Source organism: Spermophilus citellus (assembly GCF_964194105.1).
Source record: "Spermophilus citellus genome assembly, chromosome: 10".
Lineage (NCBI taxonomy): Eukaryota > Metazoa > Chordata > Mammalia > Rodentia > Sciuridae > Spermophilus > Spermophilus citellus.
This window is the reverse complement of record NC_138197.1, coordinates 113,129,043-113,155,720: the sequence shown is the minus strand read 5'-3', so window position 1 is coordinate 113,155,720 and position 26,678 is coordinate 113,129,043. Positions and strand designations below refer to the sequence as shown.

The 26,678-nt window shown below is 33.5% G+C and overlaps 1 protein-coding gene across 3 annotated transcripts in view; it reads left to right on the top strand.

The window, feature by feature from the left end:
- The window catches only part of CDK17 (cyclin dependent kinase 17), a 103,665-nt gene that overhangs the window by 5,696 nt on the left and 71,291 nt on the right, over positions 1-26,678 (top strand). The window contains exon 2 of one of the 3 annotated variants that reach the window (XM_081311068.1): positions 3,080-3,210. The exons of the other annotated variants lie outside the window; for them this stretch is intronic. The gene's annotated coding sequence lies outside the window, so the exon portion shown is untranslated. The remainder of the gene's footprint in view (positions 1-3,079; positions 3,211-26,678) is intronic. 3 annotated transcript variants of the gene reach the window in all.

The following is a 26,678-nucleotide window of genomic DNA, read 5'->3' as shown; positions in this document are numbered from 1 at the left end:
GAAACTTGCTTTTTTTGGTTGCCATAAATATTAATTTAATATAAAAATTGCTTTGTTTATATTTTAATAACACATTCTTGTTTCTTTTTACAGATAATTTAAATACTTTCAAGAATTTTCTAAATTTTGTTTTTATGTTTGTAAAATATGGGAAAAATACCCAAAGATAATTATCCTTCCCCCTATTCTAGGTTAGTTATTAACTTTGTCTTCTCATGTCATATATTTAATCCAGCTATATTTTTAATCGATGACATTATTTTTAGTATGTGTTAATGTTCAGTAATACAAAAGTTGATAAAAATTAATAAATTTGTGAGAAATTACCAGTTAACAACATGGAAGTTCTTATTATTCTAAATTGAGATAGTCTTCTATAGTTAATATGTGTGTTTTTTAGTACTAAAAAAAAGAGATCAGAGGAGAATGGAAATGTGTACTAGACACTGGTAGGTGCTGTAATTCAAAGACAAAAAGATTGATATGTTGAAATTACAATGCTGTGACATTTCCTTGGAGAGAAGTTTTTATTTTTGAGGTCAAATGTCATTTTCAAGACTCTCTCTCCCTCTTTTGACTGACATTGTGCTCCAGAGGGACTGCTTTTTTTTCCCTGAACTCTCCCCATATTATATATTGTTTAATACTGGGATTAGGAGAAGCAACATTGATTGCTTCATTATTGATTAGTAAATTAGAGTCAGAGTAGTCATGGCCTAGAAGCAGTCAAAAGTAAATTTTTATTTCTTTCGTTCATTAGTACCAGGGATTGAGCCTGGGGTGCTTAACCCTGAGCCACATCCCCAGCCCTTTTTTTATATTTTATTTAGAGACAGGGTACTGAGTTAATTAGAGCCTCACTAAGTTGCTGAGCCTGGCTTTGCACTCACAATCTTCCTACCTCCCGCTTCCAGAATTACTGGGATTACAGGTGTGCACCATTGCACCCGACTCAAAAGTAAATTTTGATACAGTAGAAAATAAAAAAGTCAACAAAGGTTTTGAATATTGGAGCTATACAGTGTTAATGATAGTTGGTTCAGAGTAATCTAGAAGCAGTTTTTAGGCCAATTTGGACAGTAATTTGCCATTATTGAGACTTGTTAATTACATGTGGTCTGTACTAACTTGTGAGTGAAAATAGGAAAGTGACGTAGCCTTCAAAGATTATTGTCTTTTAGACAGATTGAAATATATATAGCATTACATTATTTATTATATGTAAAGAAAATGCTTTTTTGAAATTTTTAGTTGTAGATGAACAGAATACCTTTGTTTTGTTTGTTTATTTTTATGTGATGCTGGGGATCAAACCCAGTGCCTCACACATGCTAGGCATACACTCTACCACTGAGCCACAACCTCAGCCCCTTAAAGGTCAATTTTTAAAGGTCAAGCATTGGTAAATATCAATAGTAAAATTTGATTTAACGGAGAATATTTTATCTCTAATAAAATTCAGGTATTTTTGCAGTCCTAGACTTAAATACATTTACTAAAGTAAAGTGCAGAATTGTCCTCAGAGGATTGAGTAGTACGTTTAATGTTATTTCTGCTACCTTGATAGTTTATGTATACAGTTGACTAGGAGTTTGCTTTTCAATAGACTTACTATAGTTAGTTAAAAACTATTTTATGGTTTACTTTTAAAATTAAAGACTTTAAAAAGCGAGTTTTAAATTTTACTTTTGCTTTAGTAGTATATTAATAGACTTACTTTAGAAATCAGAGATTATGGCTTGGTAACAGTGTTTTAGACAGCTTTTTAATTTCTTTGACCAAAAGACCTCACAAGAACAATTAGAGGAGGAAAATTTTACTTGGGGGATCATGGTTTCAGAGGTCTTAGTCCATATATGGTTGACTCCTTTGTTCTAGGCTGAAGGTGAGGCAGAACATCATGGTGGAAGATTGTGGCAGAGGAAAGCAGCTCAGAACATCACACCAGGAAGCAGAGAGAGGGACCAAATATATACCCCAAGGGCCTGCCCTCAGTGACCTACCTCCTCCAGTTATATCCTTACTGCCTGTAGTTACTTATTACCCAGGTAACCCCTATTAGCGATTAATGCATTGATTAGGTTAAGGCTGTCCTAGCCCAGTTTTGCCTCTAAACTTTCTTGCATTGTCTCACAAATGAGCTTTTGGGAGACACCTAATATATAAATCATAACAATGTATTTGAAATATGACTTTTAAAAGTGAATTTTCATAGTTTATGAGATTTAGTGCTTTTTTAAATCCTTCAACTTATTATATGGTCATAATACATGGAAAGTTTTTATAATAGTTAAATTTTTGAAATCATGATTTACCTACATTTATCTTTTCAGAAAGAGTAGAGTCAGCATTGTATTTTGTAATAAATTAGTCAGCATATGTTTTTGCTGACCTTTCCCTTTTCAGTATATATTCTTATTATTTAAACTTTTTTTCTCTCTGATTTCCACCTTCACCCCCCAGGAAACTATAAAATGACTGAAACATTTATGTTAGGTATCATTTTTTTGGAAAAAATCTACAACTCAAGTTTCTATTTAATATAGTCTAGAATATGTTTTCATTTTTTATATCATAAAGACTACTTGAGCAGTAACATGATTATGGGATTATGAGATAGTTAACTCTTTAAGGTCAGATTGGGAAAGAACAGAAAACCTATTTGATAGTGTTCTGGGATTTTGAAATAATGGATGTAAAGCAATTTGCAAAGTATTGCACCTAGTGAGCACTCACAGTTAGCAATTATTTTTGTTATTCTTTATATAATGAGAAGAATTATTGATAATGGTAGTAAATTTATTTAACCAATCTATTCCTTCAGGTTGATGAATGTCTAAATTAGTGATTCACAGGGACTGTTGAATCAAAATCATCTCTTTGGCTTTTTAAACTATTCATACCTCCTGGATTTTCCAATATACCTCTCCACCCACACAATTTGAGAAATCACTTGTGTAGTGAACTGGTATTACTAATGGATATACGGTGTGTCCTTCATGTATACTGGGGGAAGAGGTGCGGGTGAGGACAAAATAATTTAGGGTATTCATTATTGTTTCTTTTCTTTATTTTTTAGGGGTGCTGGGGATTGAACACAGGGCCTTATGTATTCTAGACAAGTACTCTACCACTGAGCTATACCCCTGACTCCCTCATTGTTGTTTCTTAACTAATGGCCATTAAGAATAAAGAAGCCTTACTTTTTCAGTAAGTACATTGATGATAAGCTGTTTCTTAGGGCCAGTAAAATTTTTCTCTTAACCATTTGCCCATGTTCCATTTCCCTTGTTTAGATCTGTGCTTCTACCATTGTTTGACATCTAAATAGTCTAAAGAATATTCATTCTTTGTTAATGACTCTTATGTGTACCTTAAGTTTTTTAAAATTAAAGTAGAATAACTGGTCATAAAACTTACTTAAAAGAAGAAACTAATGTTGCATTTTATTCTTTGTCTAAAAAAATCTGCTTGGATGTTTATTATTCATTATCTTATATTATCATTTATGATATTTTGTTCTTCTAAGTCAGTGAGTGGCCCTGCCCTGAATTTCAAAAGTGTGATTAAAAAAACAACAGCAATAACAAAAAAATTTAAATATTTTAAATGTGTATGTGTGTGTGTGTGTGTCTGTCTGTCTGTCTATGTGTGTGTGTCTCTAAGTGTGTCTGTCTGTGTAATTTCAAGTACAGAACAACTCAATCAGTCTCTGGGTTTGGGTTTCTAATGTTCTATGTGATTCTTAATGGGTTCTAGAGTTTTAGAAAAGCTGTTCTTAGGTTTTAGCATAGTGTTAAGGAAAGATCCACTCATATAAACTAAAGTGAAGGCAAAGTGATTTAAATTTTCCTTCATTCTATATTAACATCTTATATTTCCTTCCCTTTTTAATTCTACTTTGAATTTTCTAGTTTTATCAGTTTTTTTGGGGGGTGGGGGAGAATCTTTTAAAGTTTATGTACAAAAGTCTTCTGTTCCATTTGTTTTATTTATTTTTATCCTTTTAGTGAATGGTTTTGTCATAGTCTTTTAGTTTATTTCTTCTCAGTGTCTTACTGTTTTCTGTCTGACTCTATTATTATGTTTTAAAATTTATTTTAAAAATATATGACAATGTAGAAATTAGAGAATCTAAATTCCCTGATGCAGTCATTATCATCAGATATTTCCTTGACTTTTTTTTAATAAATAGTTTTTTAAAGGTACTTTTTGTTTAAGATAATTTTTATGATTTAATGTAAGAATTTAAAAAAAATACCAATTATTTTTAAAAAATATTTTATTTTTTTAGTTAAACACAATACCCTTATTTTGTTTGTTTATTTTTATGTAGTGCTGAGGATCGAACCCAGGGCCTTGCACATGCTGAGCCACAACCCCAGCCCCCCCAATTAATTTTTATGGCTATCATTTTAGGTTTTTTTTTTGTCAGTCCATCAAAAAGGTTTAATTGTTTTATAGTGTTTGATGTAAATTATTATTTTTCATATTTTTCTATTTTAAATTATTCTGTGACATTTTGAGCATGTGACACCTCCTTTCCTGTCTCTCCGCTTTGATGTTCACTTCCTTAGAGTAGATGCTCAGAAGTGCCATTCTCAAATCAAAGTCTATGAACTTTTTTCTGGGATTGCCATTAGTCCCAGTACCACTAATAATATACCACATCTATTTTTAGTATTGCAATATTTAAAATACTTGGTTTTGATAATTGGTTTGTAGAAAGAATGCCATAATTTGTATTTGAATTTCTTTGATTGGTTCCACCACCTTTGTATTTTCACTTCAAATTTCTAAGGAGACTATTAACATTCTTTGAATCTTTGTAGTTTCTTCTTTTGTAAAAAATTATTGAATGATATTTTCTTCATTTCAGAGCAAACAGTTATGTATAATTTTATTAAAAATAATATTTTTTAATTCAGTTGCCTATTTACATACTCCTTTCAGGTTGTTTTTTATTATTGGTGCTTTTAATATATATTATTACCTGATATGGTGATACACTCAGGTTTTTTCCCCCAACAGTTTGATATTCTTATATGTTTTTAAATTCTACTTTTATAAGTGGCATGCAAAAAAATGTAGAATTAAGATAAAAAATTGGTTATGGGAGGAAAATTGCAGTTGGCTCTTTCAGCTCTCATTGTTTCTTCAAAACTACCTCTCTACTATAAAACTTGAACCTTAGATACGTCAGCGTGTCTATAAAAGAGTTGCATCAGGAATTGGAATAGATTTGTTCTTAACCATTGTCCAGATTATACCAGTTAGAGCATCTCAGTAAAAGATTAGGTAGTGTATTAGAGATTTTATCGGTTTGTCTTATCATCAAAGATGAACTTGTGGTTATGAAGAAAGGAGAAAATGACATTTTGCCTAAGATGTTAGGTCTGTTTCTTAGAGGAAGTAATGCTAAAGCTTTGTGAGTAGAGAAACACTTCCTAGAATTAAAAAGCTGTAAAAGGGAGGTATGAAAAAAGATTTACATTTCTTTAAAAATATTTTTTGTTATTTTCCATCTAATGAATAGTTCCATGTGGTACATGTAAAGAAATAAGGTTGCTGTGTAGGTAGTAGTGGTAGGCAATGAGGTCAAAGAAAGAGATATCCCAGTTAAGGAGTTTAAGAGTTTTTTAATCTATAGAATTGAGCTGCATATCGAACATTTTTTAGGCAGAATATTATGTTTCTATAATGAACTATTTTGGAAAGTTTTGTGCATAATTGCAAATGAGCTGCTTCTGAAAGTTGAATGGATGTCCTTTTGTGATATGTTAACATTTCAGAAATAGCCTCAAAGGGTTGCTTCCCCATGAAGAGCTTACCACCTCTCCCCCTCTTTTTTCTAGTTTGGTTCACCTCAGAGAGATGAAAATTGTTTTTAACATCTCTTAGAAACACTTGGAAAAATGTGTTTAATTTGCAAACCCTTTGCCATTTTTATCTCTCAATAAGGACATGTTTCTATATGTTAGAAATCAGTTTCCCCATTTTGTTGGGGGAAATCAGAAATATAAATAGTAGATTTACAAAATACAGAAATGATAAACCCTTCTATTTAATTATAAATATCAGCACATTTTATAATCAAGAATACATCTATTAATTATACCTTTAGAAATGATTTTGCAGTTCCTTAAACTCCCTGCTAAATATGAGATCATATAACACTCTCCATTTAAATAGTTACTAAGTTAGGTACAGGTTCTATGAATAGGCTCATTTTAGCAACTGTAGTGCATCTCAGTACATTAAATTCAACTGAGTTTGACTTGAAATACTCTGTTGGTACATAATAGTTCCTTTTTTATTTTTATTTTTTAGTTGTAGTTGGACACAATACCTTTATTTTATTTATTTTTATGTGGTACAGAGGATCGAACTCAGCACCTTGCACATACTAGGCGAGCGCTTTACCGCTGAGCCACAACCCCAGCTCCAGTACATAATAGCTCTTAAATCAGATTTCCTTGTCTCATAGTATTTACTCTTCAGAAATGAATTTTTTCCCCTTTCCTTAGTATTTGAACTCTTCAGATTCTTCTATTTTGGTAGGCATTTTAAGTTATTTTAAAAAATTCAACCTCATTTTTAAAAAATATTTTTAAATCAGTAAATCAGTATATAGGGGGATACAGAAAAGTCTCGTTTCCTCTTTGTTCTCTTCCTCTTTGTTTTCTTCCCACACCTTTTATAGGTAAACATTTCTTTTAGTATCCTATTTATCTTTCCTGTTTCTTTTTGCAAATATAAACAAATGTATATTTTATTTTGGAGCTCTTTCCATAACTAGACAAAAATTTTGATCTTTAAAGATCTGTGTAGTATTTCATTATGTGGATGTAGCATAGTCTAGTCACTTGATCCTATGTGGACACTTTAGTTGTTTCCTATCTTTTGCCTCTGTAGTGTCAAATGAATATGAAACAAATGAGATATATATATTTCTTTTTTTTTTTTCTACTTGTACAAGTGAATGTATCGTTTTGATTTTGAGAACCAGGGTCACTGGGTCATTTTCTTGCTCTGTGAACTTGAAAGGACCTAGAAGCAATGACTTAGTAGCAATGAGCATATCTAGTACCCAGATCTTAGTTTCTAATGCCATTTTCCTATAAAAAGTCCTCCTTGGAGAAATGGCTGGTTTTAGGATTGGGCCAGAAGATACAAATAAAAGGCAAACCTGGAGCATATTATAATGCTGAAATATAAGGAATACCAAACAAGAAAAGTGAGTGGGCTTTGTTGAAGGGACATAGTTCAGTAAAAGAATTTCCAGTGACCAATACTGGGAAAATTTGTGCAACAAAATGAAGTAGTGTTGAATTATAACCAAAGCTTAAAATGTTATTCATGAGTTTATACTGATAAAAATAAATGGTCAACTAAATAAATGGGAAAGAGTAAATGAATCTTTTGTGCAGAAGAATTCCAAATGATTCATGTAGCTATTCAGTTCTCAAGGAGGTATACCCTACGCTGTGTAACTTCTTTCAAAATAGTACAGTATGGAAAATTGGGAAAAGAATAATTTGACTTGGGAGAAATGGTCACCTCAATCATGTGATCAAAGTTAGCATTAACAGTGATAAATCATATTGATAGCATGATGTGATGAGAGTGACACTTTACTTCTGTGGTCTTCCTTCCCCCAAACCATAACCCCAGTCTAATCATGAAAAAAAAAAAAAAAAGCATGATACAAATCCCAGTTGAGGGACTTTGTACAAAATATTTGTATATTACTCCTCAAAACTGTCAAGGTCATCAAAAACAGGGAAGTCTAGAGAGACTGTTACAGCCAAGAGTAACCTAAGAAGACATGATTATTACAATATAATGTGGTAAACTGGATAAGGCCTGGTAACAGAAATAATATATTAGGTAAAAACTAAGGAAATCTAAATAAAGAATGGACTTGAGTAAATAATAATGCATTAGTATTTGTTCATTAATTATAACAAGGGTACCATACTATTGTAAGATCTTAATAGTAAAAACTGGATGTGTGAAATAGAAGAATTTGATACAATTTACAATTTTTATATAAATCTAAAAAATTCTAAAATAAAAGCTTATTTAAAGTAAGATAAATGCTTCTGTTACTGTGGTAGATACTGCCAGATTGCCATACTATTACCTGAAAGTATATGAAGCATTTTTCCATAGTGTTGCCTGCTGAATATGTTGTCAGACTTAGAAGTTTTGTCAGTTTGATGAGAACTGGTGTAATTGAGGCTGTTGTGTTTCTCTCTTTATCAGTGATGTTAGGTATTTTTTCATATGTCCAGTGGACATTTAATTTTTTTCCCATTGAACTCTCATGACCTTTGTTTTTCTATTAGGTCGTTGGTCTTTTTTTTCTTGGCTTTAGGAGTTCTCTATAAGGAGATAAGCTCTTTATGTATGATGTGGGTTGCATTTTTTTAGGTTGTTTATAGTTTTTTTTTAATGCAAAACTTTTTCTTTTATACCATTGTATAATTTTCCCTTTTATGTTTCTGGATTTTAAAATATAGTTACAAAAGGCTTTATTATAGTAAGATTTTAAGGGAATACATACATATTATTCTTCCATGAAAGAACATGTGTTCCTTTTCACTTAATCTTAAAATTGGGATGTTTTAATCCTCCCCATCTTTGGGGCATTTTATTTTTATTTTTATTTTTTTTTTAATTTTTCTTTAGTTGTAGATGGAAACATTTATTTTATTTATTTTCATGTGGTGCTGAGGATTGAGCCCAGTGCCTCACACATGCTAGGCAAGCACTCAACCACTAAGCCACGACTTCAGCCCTCTTTGGGGCATTTTAAATGCTTTACCTTTTCTTTCAAATTACTCTTACATAAGCATGCCTTGGTCTTTGTGTTTTAAGTGATTTCTAGTAAAAGAAATGCCCAAACATTTTCTCCTTATGGAAGTTTCTTTTCACTCTTAAATTGTAATATATTTTATAATATTTTTCATAGTATTGTGGATTATTCATATATTCAACTTTCCCCATTCTGTTTCTCATGATTCTTGCTTAGATTATTAAGTTTATCTGTGATCTATTTCTTACCTTCCTTAGAACTCCTGAGTGATACATTGACCTCTGATATTTGTAACCTCTTTATTTGGCATTCAAAATATAATGAGTGAACCAGTTAGTTGTATTATTGAGAAACTGGGATATCAGTAGTGTCAATGGATACTGCCTAATATAGAATGAATATTTTCCCCACACTGTTATGAGTCTAGTATTGCTGAACTGAATTTTTAATAGACATTTGGAGTGGTATCTGGTAGGGCTATGGAATGACCACCAGAAATCACCTGTTGAGTTTCTAGCTTTTAGCAACAAAGGAGAGTTCACATTTCCAGAGTTGGTAGCATCTGCAGGGGGGTAAGGGGTGTTGTGGTGAAAAGTATAGTGTAGTGGAAAGGGGGACAGCAAAGTTGGGGTATTATATTGAGGGGTTGGAGTCGAGCTTAAGATGGGTATTTCAATGTAAGACTTGATTACTGTTAGCTTTTTATCTCTGTGACCAGAATGTGATCTGCTGGCTCTATTGCTTTGGACCTGAGGTGAGGAACAATCTCATGGCAGAAGTGTGTAGCAGAGGAAAGTTGCTCAGCTGATGGCAGCCAGGAAGTTGGAAGGGACAAAGGAAGGGGAGGAGCTGGAGAGAAGATAAACACTCAAAGAGCATCCCCTTCCCCATTAACCTATTTCCTCCAAATAGGTCCCACCTACCAGGAGTCCATTCAGCCATCAGTGGATTAATCCACTAATAAGGTCAGAGCCCTCATAATCCAATCATTTCCCAAAGCCCTACCTCTGAACACATGAGACTTTCCAGATCCAAACCATAACATTTGGAATCAGAGTAAGGTTCATGATGTAATAGTTTAGGATTGACAGACTTAGCAAGGCAAAGGTTTTAAGGTAAGATTTTCAGTCTTGGAAAGTGAACAGTCATTTACCTGTTGTTTATTAAAAAAATGAATATTCTGCTTTGGTTTGTATGGGTTTTTCTGGAAGTTCCTGAAATGAACAATGAAGTTATTTGGAACTCTTATCTATTTCACAAGACTTTCCTGGAATAGTAAAGTCATTTGTTGAAGACAGATGAATAGTGATAGTTATTGTAGACTGTAAACTCAGGGTAGACAGTTTCAGTTCTCAGTGCTCACTCAAAATGTATTTATAAAACATCTAATTCCTGGGCACATCTATAAAGACAATACATTTTCTTGGTGAGTGGTTTGACTTTGAATTTTTTCACCTGAGGAATCAAGCCTAACTTTAACAGTTAAGGTATCTAAAACACCCAAGCAGACACAGTTGGATATGAGTCTTCAGCCCAGTGAAGAGGTCAGGGTCAGAGAGAGAAATCTGGGAGACAGAATACTGAAGTCATGTCTCTGAATGAGCTTGCCTATGAAGGAAACAAATAATATGAAAAATGCTTGGGACTTTTAAGTTCTTAATGGCCACACTGGTATGTATTTGTGTGTGGGGGGGTGTCTGGGGGTAGGGCAAGAGTGGAATAAACCTGAAAAGGAATGGCCAGGGGTTAAAAGAAAACCAGTATATTGTTATAGGGAAGTCAAGGAAATGTTTTTAAGGCTGATGTGGGAGTGGTCAAACTCCTATAAAATTGGGAAGGATAGGTAAGAATATAGGGTAGTTATATTGGTGTAGGTAGTTGAGGAAATTTCTGCTTGCAGGTTTCTGTCTTTAATATCAACTGTTTACAGATATGTACAATTGCAATTGTGATAGGTGGGGAAGAGATTATTATGTATGTTATTGGATATGGTTTGAAGTGAGCATTGGAGAGAATGGGAGATCAAGCTTGGCTGAGAAATGTAGTAAGATTGTTAATCAGTGTTGACACTCATTTAGGTTTGTTGATCAAAACTGCTTTGTTATGTGACTGTTCAGCAGTGCTGATGTCAATGTATAGATGTGGAGAAAGCCTTAGGTAAGTCAAGATTGGGATAGATAAGCATATACAGTTCTGCTTCAGTAAATGATGGGGACACATTCTGCAAAATGTAGCACTAGGAGTCTTCATTATGCAGATATGATAGTGTGCTTATACAAGTCTGGATATTATAGGTCAGTCACTCAACATGGCTTTTTGCCACACAATCGAGATGTGGCAAACAAGATGTTTGAGGTTGCTACTAGCATAAATGTGGCATATTATTTTATAGTAAGCATTTTGCATATAAGTAGAAGGAATATACTCTAACAGTGAAAAGTACAGCGTAGCAAATACATAGACAGTAACATAATTGTTCAAAATCATTATCAAGTAATGTGTACTACATATAATTGAATATATATATATTTTTTATGACTGGCATTACAGTAGATTCACTCATACTAACATCACCACACATATATAACTGATGGGTTGCATTTTGATGTCTCTAGGTGGTAGGAATTTTTCAGCTCCATTGTAATCTTATGGGATCACTGTTGTATGTGCAGTCTTATCATTAACCAAAATGTTGCCATCTGACTATACACTGAAATAGTCAGAAGTACTGTACCTTTCTCCTGCTCCCTGCCTGTGGAGTGACTATAGCAAAGCTGCTTTGTTGTGCCACTGCCTTTCTTTCTGAAGAATATTCTCACATGTTCTGCTTACTTACCCTTAAACTTACTACTTGACCAGTATTAAGCCTGTCTGAAGTTATTTTTACTTCTGTGGAGAAGTAAATTTGTCCTTCCTCTACCTGGTTTTCACAGGGCTTTGAGGTCTCTGGCCATGTTTTTTAGGATGAAGGGGTTTTAAAATAGAATTATAAAGAAAGAATAAGAATTTGCCAGGAGGACAGAGCATGGGATGAAGAATGGGAGGACCTAGTGGTTCTGGGTAGAGGGATATGCTTGTGTAAAGCAGAGAGGCCTGAACAAAACACCTTAAAGGAATGGAAGTTACAAATAATTTCACTGAGATAATGAAAGTACTTATTGGGTATGTGATCTCTAAAGATGGGGCTGAAAAATAACAGGGTCAGCACATAGGCCTTATATGCCTAAGTGGAAAAAGATCAGTTGGCTCCAGTGATGAATTTTCCTTTAACAGTTTTTTTGAGTGTGTACAGATGTTGAGTGTGTACAAATGTTAAATCTGTTATGATGTTATTAACATAGGTATTATATGTTGGGAAATTCTGTTTGTAGGTTTTTTTAAATCTATTTTTTAGTTTATACATAATAGTGGGGTTAATTTTGACATTCATAAATGCATTTAGCATCGTGGAAGTTAGTTATTTAAAATTGAGAATATTTTTGTACTAATAATTTTACGAACTTGGCTCACATGTTACCCCACAAAAGTTTATCTCATTTTGACTGTGATGGGGAAGAGAGATGGTCAGTGGTGTGTAGCCTGCAGTTTTACATACAGCACATATATTTGATGTTCATTATTTGAAAGTATAGTAGAGGAAGTAATGTCTGTTGGATGCTTCACCTCGTGCTAGCCACAATACATCAATTCTAATTTAGATGTTACATTCTTTTGAGATAGTTGTTAATTCCTTCTTGAAAAAGAAAACTGAGCATGGCTTTCTCAGTGTCAGACTTCTTATTCTCACCAATGTCCAAATGAGGGAATCAGGATTTGAACCTAGATTAGGCTTACTCTAAAACTTACTCTCAATTTTTGTTACACAAAGTGGACTTCCTGTAGGCTGTAAACCCTTCATCACTAGTGTCAAAGTAATATGTAATTAACATTTCACCGTGGTGTTAATTAAATGTAGAAATATGTTACCTCTCAGCTTTTGAGGATCAAGACCGAACAGGTAGTGAGTAATAATGGAGAATCTACGCCCAGATAGCCAGTCTTTCATTAACTGGAGTCTATTTAATTCCACTTAGTGGAGAATTCAGATAACCAAAAATATTCTGTTGATGAGAATTTTAGTTAATTCAAGAATCACTGTTTTTAAATGTTTTTCTACATCCTCATGAGAAACCTATCTTTGAATATTTAAAAGATCTGTCATTTGTAATGCATATATTGCATATTTTACCATCTTTTTATTTTATATTAATTTAGTCCAGTACTTTAATTTTTCTACTTGTAATATGCTGATATTTCCTAAATAAGTGGAAGTATTACAATAGAAAAATCCTACGAGTAAAAGTGAAAACCTTTGGGAAAAAAACAAAGTTGTGGCTATGGAGTTAGGTATAAATTTTCTTCTTATTGTTTTGATTACTATAGATCTTATAAAGAAAGTGGGGTATGCTTTGTTATATGACTTGTTGTTTTGTTCCTTCATATTAGAATTGGTATGTGAGCAATTTCTAATTTTCTACTTAGCAACTAATGTGGTAGATGATTAAGGTGTCCCCCCCAAAATACAATCACCACAAAGTTTTTCCTAAGGTGATGGTAATTTTATAGTTTTAAGGTCAGTTTTGGGAAGACTCTTTTTTGCGGGTATTTCCAGTCTTCAAAATTAATCATGTAAGACTGATCTTTTTCTTAATAGCCTTTTCTTTCCTCAGAGAAAAACTTTACCAGAAGGTTGAAGAGTGCTGGAATTTTTAATATGTTGCCAAGACTTCCACTGTTGCCAAGGCAAGTTGGCCCCTATCCAGTAGAATTTGTCTTACAAAGGCTTTATAGTATTAGTTTTCTAAAAATGTAATAAATCATTATTGTGTCATAAATTGCAGAATGACAAATAGTATGTTGAGTTGTTCAGATCAGATGTGTCTTGAAGACAAAGGCTATAAAGTTATACATATTCTTCTTATTTTTTCTTTTTAATATGCAGAGAAAAATTTATGTTTACCTTGTGCCAAGTATGCTAAGAACATTCTCATTGAAATGTGCATGACTATTTAGAAAGTAGAATATTTTGTGAGACTTGTATTATAAAACATATTAAAAACAATACCTAATATTATTTAGTCATAATTGAAAAATGTGTCATATGATATGGACTTAATATTTTTGAAGGGAATTAAGGTTTCATTCTTTTTTTTTTTTTTAAGATTTTTTTTTTATTGTTGGTTGTTCAAAACATTACATAGTTCTTAATATACCATATTTCACAGATTGATTCAAGTGGGTTATGAACTCCCATTTTTACCCCGTATACAGATTGCTGTGTCACATCAGTTACATTGCCATTGATTTACAAATTGCCTTTCTAGTGACTGATGTATTCTGCTGTCTATCCCATTCTCCACTATCCCCCCTCCCCTCCCCTCCCCTCCCCTTCTCTCTCTCCACCCCCTCTACTATAAATCGTTTCTTCCACTTATATAATTTTTCTCCTACCCCTCCTTTCCTCTTATATGTAATTGTGTATAACCCTGAGGCTCACCTTCCAATTCCATGCAATTTCCCTTCTCTCTCCCTTTCCCTCCTGCCTATCATCCCTGTTTAATGTTAATCTTCTTCTCAAGCTCTTCGTCTCTACCCTGTCCTTGGTTACTCCCCTTATATCAAAGAAGACATTTGGCATTTGTTTTTTAAGGATTGGCTAGCTTCGCTTAGCATAATCTGCTCTAATGCCATCCATTTCTCTCCAAATTCTATGATTTTGTCATTTCTTATTGCAGAGTAATACTCCATTGTGTATAAATGCCACATTTTTTTAATCCATTCATCTATTGAAGGGCTTCTAGGTTGGTTCCACAATCTTGCTATCGTGAATTGTGCTGCTATGAACATCGATGTAGCAGTGTCCCTGTAGCATGCTCTTGTTAGGTCTTTAGGGAATAGACCGAGAAGGGGAATAGCTGGGTCAAATGGTGGTTCCATTCCCAGCTTTCCAAGAAATCTCCATACTGCTTTCCAAATTGGCTGCACCATTTTGCAGTCCCACCAACAATGAACAAGTGTACCCATTTCCCCGCATCCTCGCCAGCACTTGTTGTTGTTGGACTTCTTAATGGCTGCCAATCTTACTGGAGTGAGATGGTATCTTAGGGTGGTTTTGATTTGCATTTCTCTGATTGCTAGCGATGTTGAGCATTTTTTCATGTACTTGTTAATTGATTGTATGTTCTCCTCTGACAAGTGTCTGTTCAGGTCCTTGGCCCATTTGTTGATTGGGTTATTTGTTATCTTATTATCTAATTTTTTGAGTTCTTTGTATACTCTGGATATTAGGGCTCTATCTGAAGTGTGTGGAGTAAAGATTTGTTCCCAGGATGTAGGCTCCCTGTTTATCTCTCTTATTGTTTCTTTTGTTGAGAGAAAACTTTTTAGTTTGAGTAAGTCCCACACTATAAGAATGTGTCCTTCTAAATATGTAAATGTATGTGTTATTACTTAATTTTTCCTACTAAAATTAGGTCCCAAATTGCTGTTTTAATTTCTTATTGTTGGAATTAAGATTGATTAAAAGGGTAAATGAGGCTGGGCATGGTGGTGCACGACTGTAATCCTAGCAGCTTGGGAGGCTGAGGCCGGAGGATCAAGAATTCAAAGCCAGCCTCAGCAACTGGGTGGCACTAAGCAACTCAGTGAGACCCTGTCTTTAAATAAAATACAAAATAGGGCTGGGGATGTTGCTTAGTGGTGGAGTGCCCCTGAGCACAATCCCTAGTACCGAAAACAAAACCAAAAAAAAAAGGGTAGAGGAGGGAGGAAAAAAGGAGGTACTGAGAAATGAAATTAATCAAGTTTTATTGTTCTATTGTATACATGTACAAATATGTAATAGTGAATGTCACTATTATGTATGATTATAATACACCAATACAAATTTTAAGATAAAAAGATTTCACATATTAAAAAAGAGCAAATGATTAGCTTTACTCTATGATATCTTTACATCAATGGGATTATCATGAGTCAGGCAGAGCCTTCAGTTTTATAGATTTGATATAACTTTTTCGTTCATTTTGAGGGATGTAGAACTATAGAAACTATTCTAACTAGAGAATAAAGTATAGTGTTAATTAAAAATGTAGAACAAGAAATAATTGAAATAATTGGCTTAATATAACAAATTTTGGGGGGATTTAGTGATGTGATGGGGTAAGGGATATTTTCTTTTAAAAAAAGCATTCTTAACAAATAAATAATATGGTAAAACCCAGAAGTTTCGATTTATATAGGCCACTTAATCCTGGTGAGTAAATCAATGCAGAAGACCAGATTGTAGATTTGAAGATTGGTTGGGAATAGGTTTAAGAGAATGGGTTTTCAGCCTTCTCTTTATACTCAAATATTCATGGAAAACTCTTAAGACTTTTCATTTAGGTGGGTTACATTTGCATATATTATTATATACTTGCAGATCTCCTTTAATGTGTAGCTTACTTGAAAACAGATGGATTCTCACATCTTAATGCACATTTTTGCATTTTAATCTATTACAGTATTCTATGAAATTTAGTCTCTATAAAAACTGTACATTTGTGAGATAAGTGTAGAAAGAGCAAATAACTTTTTAGTATTGTAAAAATTATTTTGATCTCAAGACCCCCTGTAAAAATTTCTCAGAGCATCTTTGGAGAATCTGCTTTGGAGCAAAATGAAATTGGATCCTTTTTTTTTTTTAATTTTTTTTTTTTTTTTTTTTTTTTTTTTTTAGTTTTCAATGGACACAACATCTTTGTTTGTATGTGGTGCTGAGGATGGAACCCGGGCCACATGCATGCCAGGCGAGTGCGCTACCATGTGAGCCACATCCCCAGCCCGAAATTGGATCCTGATCATATCTTTGATCTTACTCCCTGGATTGGATATTCTTATGGGCTGTCTGTTTCATGCCTTTGTAACTTAACAAATTTCATTTCTCAAATCTACACTCAGATATAATGCTAAGTGAAGTTAGCCAATCCCCAGAAAACAAATGCCAAATGTTTTCTCTGATATAAGGATGCTGATTCATAATGGGTTTGTGGGGGGAGTATGGGTGGATTAGATGAACTCTAGATAGAGCAAAGGGGAGGGAGGTGAAGAGAGGGGGTATGGGGGTAAGAAAGACGGTGTAATGAGATGGACATCGTTATCCTAAGTACATGTATGAAGAGGAATGATGTGACTCTACTTTGTGTACAACCAGAGATATGAAAAATTGTGCTCTATATGTGTAATATGGATTGTAATGCATTCTGCTGTCATACATAACAAATTAGAATTAAAAAAATTCTCTTTAAAAAAAATCTACTCTCAGGAGAAAGCTATGAATAAATAGTCTTAATTTTGCAGACTTTGGAAATGGCCAGCCTCCCTAACTGTGTGATCTCAGGTATATTTATTGACATTTTGGAATCTATTTCCTCTTGTAAAATGGATAGAAAAATACCAGTTCATGAGACTCTCCTGGGCATCAAATAAGACAAGTATAGCAATTGTAGTTTCTAATCAAATCTTAACTCTTAATAGAGGTTAGCAGAAAATACTACTTGAGCTGTGTTCCAGTTTGGTCACATACATTTTGAAGTGTTTAATTACATTTGCAAAATATACTAAGTATTTAATAAGATTTGTGTCTCAAAGAAAAAAAAAAAAGATTTGTTCTCCCTCCCTTGTGTATAACCTAGAGTGACTTTTTTTTTTTTTTTAAAGCCACCTTCCTTTTTTCTGTCTTATTGTCAAACAGCAAAATATCCTTTCTTCTCTAGGATGTTCATAACCTTGTACTTAAATTAATTAGAAACAATTAGGGATATGTTTATTAAAGAGATATGAAGGCTGTGAGAATATACCAGTTCTGTCTAGGTAAATACAAAAAGGTTGTGCTTCTCAGTCATTGATTTTTATAACTCATAGAAGAAAGAACAACTATCATGTGTTCCAACCAGTACATATAAGGGAAGTTATGTGTTATTATGTAGTGTTTGAGAATATGAATCAGGGTGTTCTACTGCTTCAGTTCTCAGTGGCTTCTCTGCTTACTTGCTATAGTCTGTGTCTCTCTGTGTGTATTTTAATTTTCACTGTCTACATTTCTCCATATGTAAAATGGGGATAATTTTAGTAATCTTATAGTTAATATTATGGTTAAATGAATTAATGTATATAATGTTCTAGAACAGATTGGACATAATACTGCTTAACTACTTTTTCTAACACATTAAAAAGGAAAAAAGAATTTCTTTGACAATGTTAACTTCTAGTACTCCCACGGAGATCATGTATTTCAAAATGATTGCTGAAAAATTATATGTGAAAAGTTTTTTTTAATTCCTTTGTTATTTAAAGCACTTTTTCCTTTATTTTCACAGAGGAGAAAATTGATAAAAGATGAGGCCTTTTAGTAGTTAGAATGTGTTTTATCTAAAATCATATTAATTGATTTTTTTTTTGGGGGGGGGGGTGACACTGGAGATCAAACCCAGGGCCTTGTGCATGCTGCTGAAGCATACTACTGCTGAGCCATGTCACCAGTCCATATTCAGTGATGTTTTGAAGTACTTTTTCCCCTTGAGTTTCCAAGTACCTTTTTAGGTGAATATTGTGAGAAAAACTGATGGGTAGGGCATTATTTAAATTTAAGTCTCAATGAGAGAAGAATTATACTTGGCATTAGTAGATACTAATCATTTTTCATACATTTTTAATCATTCTTGAAGGATATGCTGGCTAGTCTATAGCTTGTGAGTTGCCTGGTTAATCTTACAGATGATTGCTCATATTTCAACATTGAGATATTTATTTGAACCATCTTTCAGGGAGTCCTTGGTTATATTAAATTTTGTGTCAAAAGTAGGATAGTTAATTCATAAATATAATTGCATTCTAGGGTAGTATTTGTTGTCTTTTGAAGAATCAGTGAATGGTATCATTAAATTTAATCCTTTTGCTTATAGAAAGAATAGAAAAAGACTGGAAACTTTTCTTTGTCCTTTGTGTGATAAATGGTAATGCTTGTGTAAACATAGAAGATAACCTATCAGGGCTCTTGGAAAAACTTAGTTGGAGTGATATGCCTAAAACCAGAGACTTGTGCAGCCATTGTTTCATTTCTGGGTTAAAAAATCAAATTTGTACATCAGAAAAAAGGTCTCGTTTTCTCCTTGGTAAAAGAATCCATATGTTTTGGGAAGCAATTGAAAGTACAAAAGAGGATCTACTTTGGATTCCTTTAAGCATTTTTATACTCTATGCACCTTTTTTTTTTTTTTTTTTTTTGGTCTATTTGATTGAACATCCCTACTGCAATTAAATGACAATTGCTATTCCTCTAATACTTGAGTAAAGTTAATGAGAGTAAATTAATTCTGGATTGAGTAGTTATAAATTTGTTGTGATTTTACTTTTTTACTATTCATGAGTTCTGGGGAGTCTTGGTATATGCTGTTAGATTTTCTTTCCTGTCAGTTGCACACCCACTGACTTATAGTTTTATCAAATTTGAAGTATACTGTTATGAAAACCTTCATAAATGAACATATACTCAGATGCCTAGGAGCTCACTATATACTTTGCCCCCAAAGCATAACAAAGACAGAAATTGATAGGTCAGGTCCTACAATAAATATTTTAAGTTTCTATATAAAATATGATGTAAATCCTTGTTGAAACCCACATATTCCAAAGTTTTTGTTTTATGACTAAAATTTCTGTTTAAAGTATTTTAGATGAGATAAATTGTTGCATGCTTGCAAAGACTGCTATATTCAGCATATATTATGTTTTTTCACAAAAATATTGTTTTAAAGTTTGACATAAGTTATTTTTATTATAATAATTAATATATTAATTGCAAAAATTAATGGGTTTTACTGAAATATTTATGTATGTGCATATATCCTGCCTTGATCATGTTCACCTTCCTTCTACACTTTCTTGCTCCTCTCCCCACTTTTCCTTCCCTTTCCCAGATAGCCATTCTTCTACTTTCAGGGTTTTTTTTCCCTTCTTTTTTTTAGGTTTCATTTATGAAAGAAAACGTGTGATACTTGTCTTTTGTGTCTGGTTTATTTCACTAAACCTGATGTCTTCCAGTTCCATTGACTTTCCTGGAAATGACAAGATTTCATTCTTATTTATGGATAATAACTTGTGTGTTTCTACCATATTTATCCATTCTTCTGTTGATGAGTACCTAGACTGATTCCATATCTTAGCTAGTGTAAGTAGTCCAACAATGAACATGAGTATGCATGTATCTCTTTTGTATGCTGACTTCATTTTCTTTGGATATATACCCAGGAGTTGTATGGCTGGATCATATGATAATTCTATTTTTAGTTTTTCAAGGACACTCAAGTACTATTTTCCATAGTGGCTACACTAGTTTACATTCCCCAACAACAGTGTTTGTGGGTTCCTTTTTCTCCATCCTTGTCAGCATGTTATTTTTTAATTTAATTAAATTAATTAATTTATTTGAACAATGGCCATTTTGACTGGGGTGAGATGGAATCTCATTATAGTTTTTATTTTAAATTATTATTTTATTATTTTTTGGTACCAGGATTGAACCCAGGGGCACTTAATCACTGAGCCACATCTCCAGCCCTTTAAATTTTTTTTTTTTTTTTTTTTGAGACAGGGTTTGCTTGCTTTGCTATCCAGGGTCTTACTAAATTGCTGAAGCTGGCTTTGAATTTGTGATCCTCCTGCCTTAGCCTCCTGAGTTGCTGTGATTACAAGAGTGTGCCACCTTGCCCAGTCCAATATAGTGTTGTTTTTTTTTTTGTTTGTTTGTTTTGTTTTTGTAACAGGGATTGAACCCAGGGGTGCTTAAACACTGAGCCACTTCCCCATCCCTTTTGTTGTATTTTATTAGACGGGATCTCGCTAAGTTGCATAGGGCCTTACTACATTGCTGAGGCTGGTTAAGAACATATGATCTTCCTGCTTCAGCCTCCCCAGCCGAGATTACAGGTGTGCGCCATCATATCTTGCTTAATATAGTTTTGATTTGCATTTCCCAGATGGCTTTCATATATTTATTGGCCATTTGAATTTCTTTTGAGAAATCTCTGTTCGGATCAGTTGCCCATGTTTTGATCAAATTACTTGTTCTTTTGTTAATTAAAAAAATATTCTGCATATTAATCCTCTGTCATATGATTAGATGGCAAACATTTTCTCCTATTCTCTAGATTTCTATTAGCAGATTTACTGTACAGAAAATTTTAAAATTCTTGCTTTTGTTTCCTGAGCTCCTGGAGTACTTACTATTCATAAATTGTTGCCTGTGCCAATATCTTGGAGTGTTTTCCCTTTGTTTTCTTTTAGTAGTTTCCATGTTTTAGGTTCTTTGATCCATTTTGATTTGACTTTTGTACAGGGTGAAAGACAGGAATCTAGTTTCAATTTTCTGTATGCAGATATTCAGTTTACCTAGCCCATTTATTTAGAGGACGTCTTTTCATCACTGTATGTTTTTAGCACATTTGTCAGGAATCAGTTGGCTGTAGATACATGCATTTATTTCTGGATCCTCTCATCTGTTCTGTTGGTCTTCCGCTGTTTTATGTCACTATGGCTCTAGTATGTTTTACAATCAGGTATTGTGATGCTACTAGCATTGCTCTAGTGTTTTCTGCCGTTTCTTTCTTGAGAGTTTTATAATTTTCATTATAGGGGTTTTTCACCTCCGTAGGTGTATTATTAGATAAATTTTTTGAGGCTGTTGCTAATAGGATTGCTTCACTGATTTCTTTTTCAGTGAATTAATTATTGGTGTACAGAAAACCTATTGACTTTGTATGTTGATTTTTATATCCTGCTACTTTCCTGAATTTGTTTTTTGTTTATCAGTGCTAAGTGTCTTTTGGTGGATTCTTCAGGACTTTTGAAGTATAGAATCATATTATCAGCAAATAGGAATGATTGGACTTTCTCCTTTGCTATGTATATTCCTTTTATTTCTTTCTCTTACCTAGTTGCTGTGGCTTAAGTTTCTAGTACTGTATTGAATAAGAGTGGTGAAAGCAGACATCCTTTCGTTTTGTTCCTGATCTTAGAGGAAATGGTTTTCAGTTTGTCCCCTTTCAGTATGATGTTGGCTGTGGGTTTGTCTTATATACCTTTATTATGCTGAGATACGATCTTTCTATATCTAATTCATTCAGGAATTTTATCATGGAAGGGATGTTGAATTTTATCAAAGACTTTTTCTATATTTTTGAGATGATCATGGGATTTTTGTTCTTAATTCTGTTTATGTGCTGTCTTAGATGTTCATATATTGGACCATCTTTGTGTCCCTGGAATGAAACCAACTTTATCAAGGAGTGAGACCATTTTAACATGCAATTGAATTTGATTTGCAAGTATTTTACTGAGGATTTTGCATCTGTATTCATCTGGGATATTTTATATTTATATTCTTTTTTTTAAAAAATTGTGTCCTTATCAAGTTTTGGAAGCAAGATAATAATGGCTTAATAGAATGAGTTTGGAAGGGTTTCTTCCCTATTTTATGGAATGGTTTGCAGAGCATTGTTGTTTGTTCTTTAAAATTTTAGACATGGGCTTTTCCTTGTTGAGAGACTTTTAATTACTGCTTCAGCTTCATTACTTGTTATTGACCTATTTAAGTTTTTAAAATATCCTCTTGATTCAATTTTGGTGGGTCATATGTGTCCAGAAAATTTTCCATTTCTTTTAGATTTTCCAATTTTTGATATGCTTTTTCAAAATGTTTCCTAATAATCCTTTGAATTTCAGTGGCATCTGTTGTAATTTTATTTATTTGGGTCTTCACTTTTTCTTTTGTTAGTTTAGCTAAAGATTTGTCAGTTTTGTTTATCTTTTCAAGTAATTTATTCTTTGTTGCATTGATCTGTTGTGTTGATTTTTTAGTCTTTATTCATTTATTTCTGCTCTGATCTTTATTATTTCTTCCCTGCTAGTGATTTGGGGTTTGATTTGTTCTTATTTTTTCGAAGACCTTGAGTTATTTATTTGAGATCTGTGGGCTTTTTTTTTTTTTCTTTTTTTTTTACTCATTGATATAAACTTACCTTAGTATTGCTTTTGCTGTATCCCACAGGTTCTGCTATGTTGGGTTTCCATTTTTGTTTAATTCTAGGAATTTAAAAAATATTCGCCCCTTATTTCTTCATTGATCCACTATTTGTTAACTATGTGCCGTTGATTCTCTTTGTGTCTGTTTAATTCCTGTAGTTTTCTCTTGCTGTTGACTTCTAGTTTCATGTTATTGTGATCTGTTAAGATGCAAGAAATGATTTTTTTGTTAAGACTTGCTTTAGGGTTTAATATACAAACTGTTTTGGAAAAAAGTTTCACAGGCTGATGAAAAGAATGTGTATTCTGCAGCTTTTAGATTGCATATACTGTAGATGTCTGTTAAATCCATCCAGTCTGTAATGTAATTCAACTCTGATGTTTCTTGGCTGATTCCCCACCCCCACCCCCTTTGGTCTGTTGCTGATCTATTGGTGAGAATAGGGTATTAAAATAACCCACTATTATTATGTGTATGTGTGTCTCTCCCTTTAATGTCTAGTAGTGTTTGTTTTATAAAATTGGATGCTCAATATTTGGTACAAATATAATTGTTATATTTTCTTGATGAATTGTTTGTTCCCTTTTTCAATATGTAGTGATCTTCCATGTGTCTGCTAACCAATTTGGGCTTAAAGTCTATTTTGTCAGATAAAAGTATAGCTACTCTTGCTTACTTTCAGAATTCATTTGCTTGGAATATCATTTCCATCCTTTAAGTTTGTGCTTGTATTTGCAAGTGAGGTGAGTTTTTTTTTTTTTAGGCAGCATTTTGTCAGGTCTAGTTTTTTGATTCAGTCAGGTAGTATTAGTCTTTTCATTGAAGAACTATTTGGATTCAGGGTTATTATTGAAAGGTACATTGTTCTTGTCATTTTGTTAATTTTTTTCTTATTCTGAAAATATTTCATCTTAGATGTTTGATGGTTTACTGTATTGATAAATTTCTCATTTGTTTATCTACTCTTCTAGTGAGATTTATTCTTTCTCATGCTTACATGATTGTGTTAACCTTTCTTCCTCTTATGGGTGTAAGATTTTCTTAAATATCTTCTTTACTGTTGGTCTAGTGGTCATGGATTCCTTTAGATTATGCTTATATTAGAAGGCCCCTAATTATCTCTTGATTCTAGAGGATCCTGCTTTGATATCCTTGCATGGCAGATTTATTTTTCCTTAAATATTTTAAATCTTTAAAATTTTGTTCTTTTTAGATATACATGACAGTAGAGTGTATTTTGACATATTATACATACATGGAGTATAAGTTCCCATTCTTGTGGTTGTATATGATGTGCAGTTTTGTTTTTTTCTCCCCTTTCAGAACTTGAAATACATGGCTCCATGCCCTCCTGACCTTTAGAGTTTCTGCCTAGAAATCTGCTGTTTTATTAATGAGTTTGCCTTTGAATGTGTCTCGGCACTTCTCTCTGCAGCTTCTAATTTTATTTCATTTTCCAGTAGTTTTTACAATGTAACTGTAATATCTGTAGGGAGATTCTTTTCTGATCATGCCCATTTGGGGTTCTAAATGTATCATGAACCTAGATGTCCATGAGTTTCCCAACATAGGGAAAATTTCAGTATGTTGATTATTCAGTATCTTTCAGTGGTGTCCCAGAGATCTTATATGTTCTTTTCATTCTGACTTTTTCTTTATTGCTGTCTAAATATGCTGTTTAGACAAAGTTGTCCTCAGAACTCTGATATTTTTTCTTCGGCTTTATCTATCTGTTGTAGAGGCTGTCAACTGAATTTTTTACCTGACTTATTGAGCTTTTTATTTCCAAGATTTCTATGTCATTCTTTTTCATAATTTCTTTATTGAAGTGCTCATTTACCTCCAGCATTATCTTTCTTAATTAAGCTGCCTGTTTATTTGTATTCTCATTGAGCTTTTTAAAAATCATGAAAAAATTCTTTGGCATTTTATCCACTTTGATATTTTGGCATTCATTACTAGAGAGTTATTTTAGGAGGTGTCAGTTTTGCCTTTTTTCCCCCCATATTATATTTTTATATTGAGATTTGTGCATTTAGTGAGATGGGTATGTCTTCCACTTTTATTTGAAGGCCTTCTTAAAGAGCACCCTTCTTTTAACAATGTGTCCTAGAATATCGGTTTGCTATATAGTGTTTAATTGCAGTCAGACTTCATAGTCTCACTTCCTTTTGACATCCTTGGCTGTGATTAATGGATTTGAAATAAAGTACACTGTTTGGGGCCTGCGGGATCCACTTTTTCTGAAGGTCTCACAAGAATGGGGTCCCTCTGTTTTTATAGGCAGGTATTGTACAGACAATAAGTGTGGAGTGTACCCTTTGTAGTTCTGCAGTGGTATTGGAAACCCCTATTAGGAGTTGTGTGTTTCTTTGGTCCCTATTGTCATTTGCCCTGGTACTTGAAAGTAGTTCTGCTGCTGCTTGTTCTTGTCATAATGATGAGCCTGGAGATTGTATCCTCTGTTTAGAAACTGGTACAGCACTAGTTGGGGATGTGACTCAGTGGTAGAGTGCTTGCCTAGAATGCTTAAGGCCAGGTGTTCAATTTCCAGCACTCCCAAAACAAAATAACAACAACAACAAAAAATAAACTCCAAAGTTCTGGCAGAGGATGTAGCTCAGTGGCAGAGTGTGCACTTGACATATGAGAGGTACTGGGTTCTGTCCCCAGCACCAGCATAAATAAATAAAATTAGAAAAAGAAACTGGTGCAATTTCAGTTATTTCATTGGGAAAGGCTAGAGTCAGAATCACAGCTTCCCCTCTCTAACACCTCCAATCTTGTCAGCCATTTAAGTATGACAGGGTAAACTGATGCTGATGTTTCTTGTAAGTTGACTCTGCAGCATTTTTGTTATTTTTCTTTGCTGTTGTATGGGGGTGAGTGTCCAATAGGGGGACCTTCCCCCACCATGACCTGTGCCTGCTTAGGGATGGGTTGTCAGTTGGAATCTTTTATCCTCTCTGTTCTTCAAGTTGAAGTATCTGCCAAGGGAATAGGTCATGGCTGGAACAGGTACAGTTACCCACAGCTGGACTGTGACTATAGCATAGTGATAGAGCCCTACCCAAAGTGGCTTGATATAGAAAAGGGGGTGAAAATCGGATAAATAGAAACAACAACAGTAGCAATGCTATCAACAGAAAATAAAGGGGAAAATAATGCAGAGAATAAAATAAACAGGAAATAATGAGCTGGTTGGCACATGCCTGTAATCCCAGTGGCTCAGGAGGACCATGAGTTCAAAGCCAGTCTCAGCAAAGTGAGGTGCTAAGCAATTCAGTGAGATCCTGTCTCCAAATAAAATACAAAATAGGACTGGGGATGTGGCTCAATGGTCAAGTGCCCCTGAGTTCAATCCTGGACACACCCCCTCCCATCCAAAAAAAAGATTGAAAGTAAACTTAGGAGAAAGGCAAAAAGGGTAAAGAAGAAACAAGAAAAAAATTAAAAAGAGAGGAAAAAAGGGCTGTGGTTGTAGCTCAGTGGTAGAGCACTTGCCTAGCATGTGTGAGGCACTGGGTTCAATCCTCAGCATCACATAAAAAATAATAAAATAAAGGTATTGTGTCCATCTAAAACTAAACAATTTTTATTTTATTTTATTTTTTTAAATATACTACAGCAGAATGCATTACAGTTCTTACTATACATATAGAACACAATTTTTCATATCTTTAAATATAAAGTATGTTCACATCAATTTATGTCTTTATACATGAACTTTGTTGTTTTGCATTACAATTCTTATTA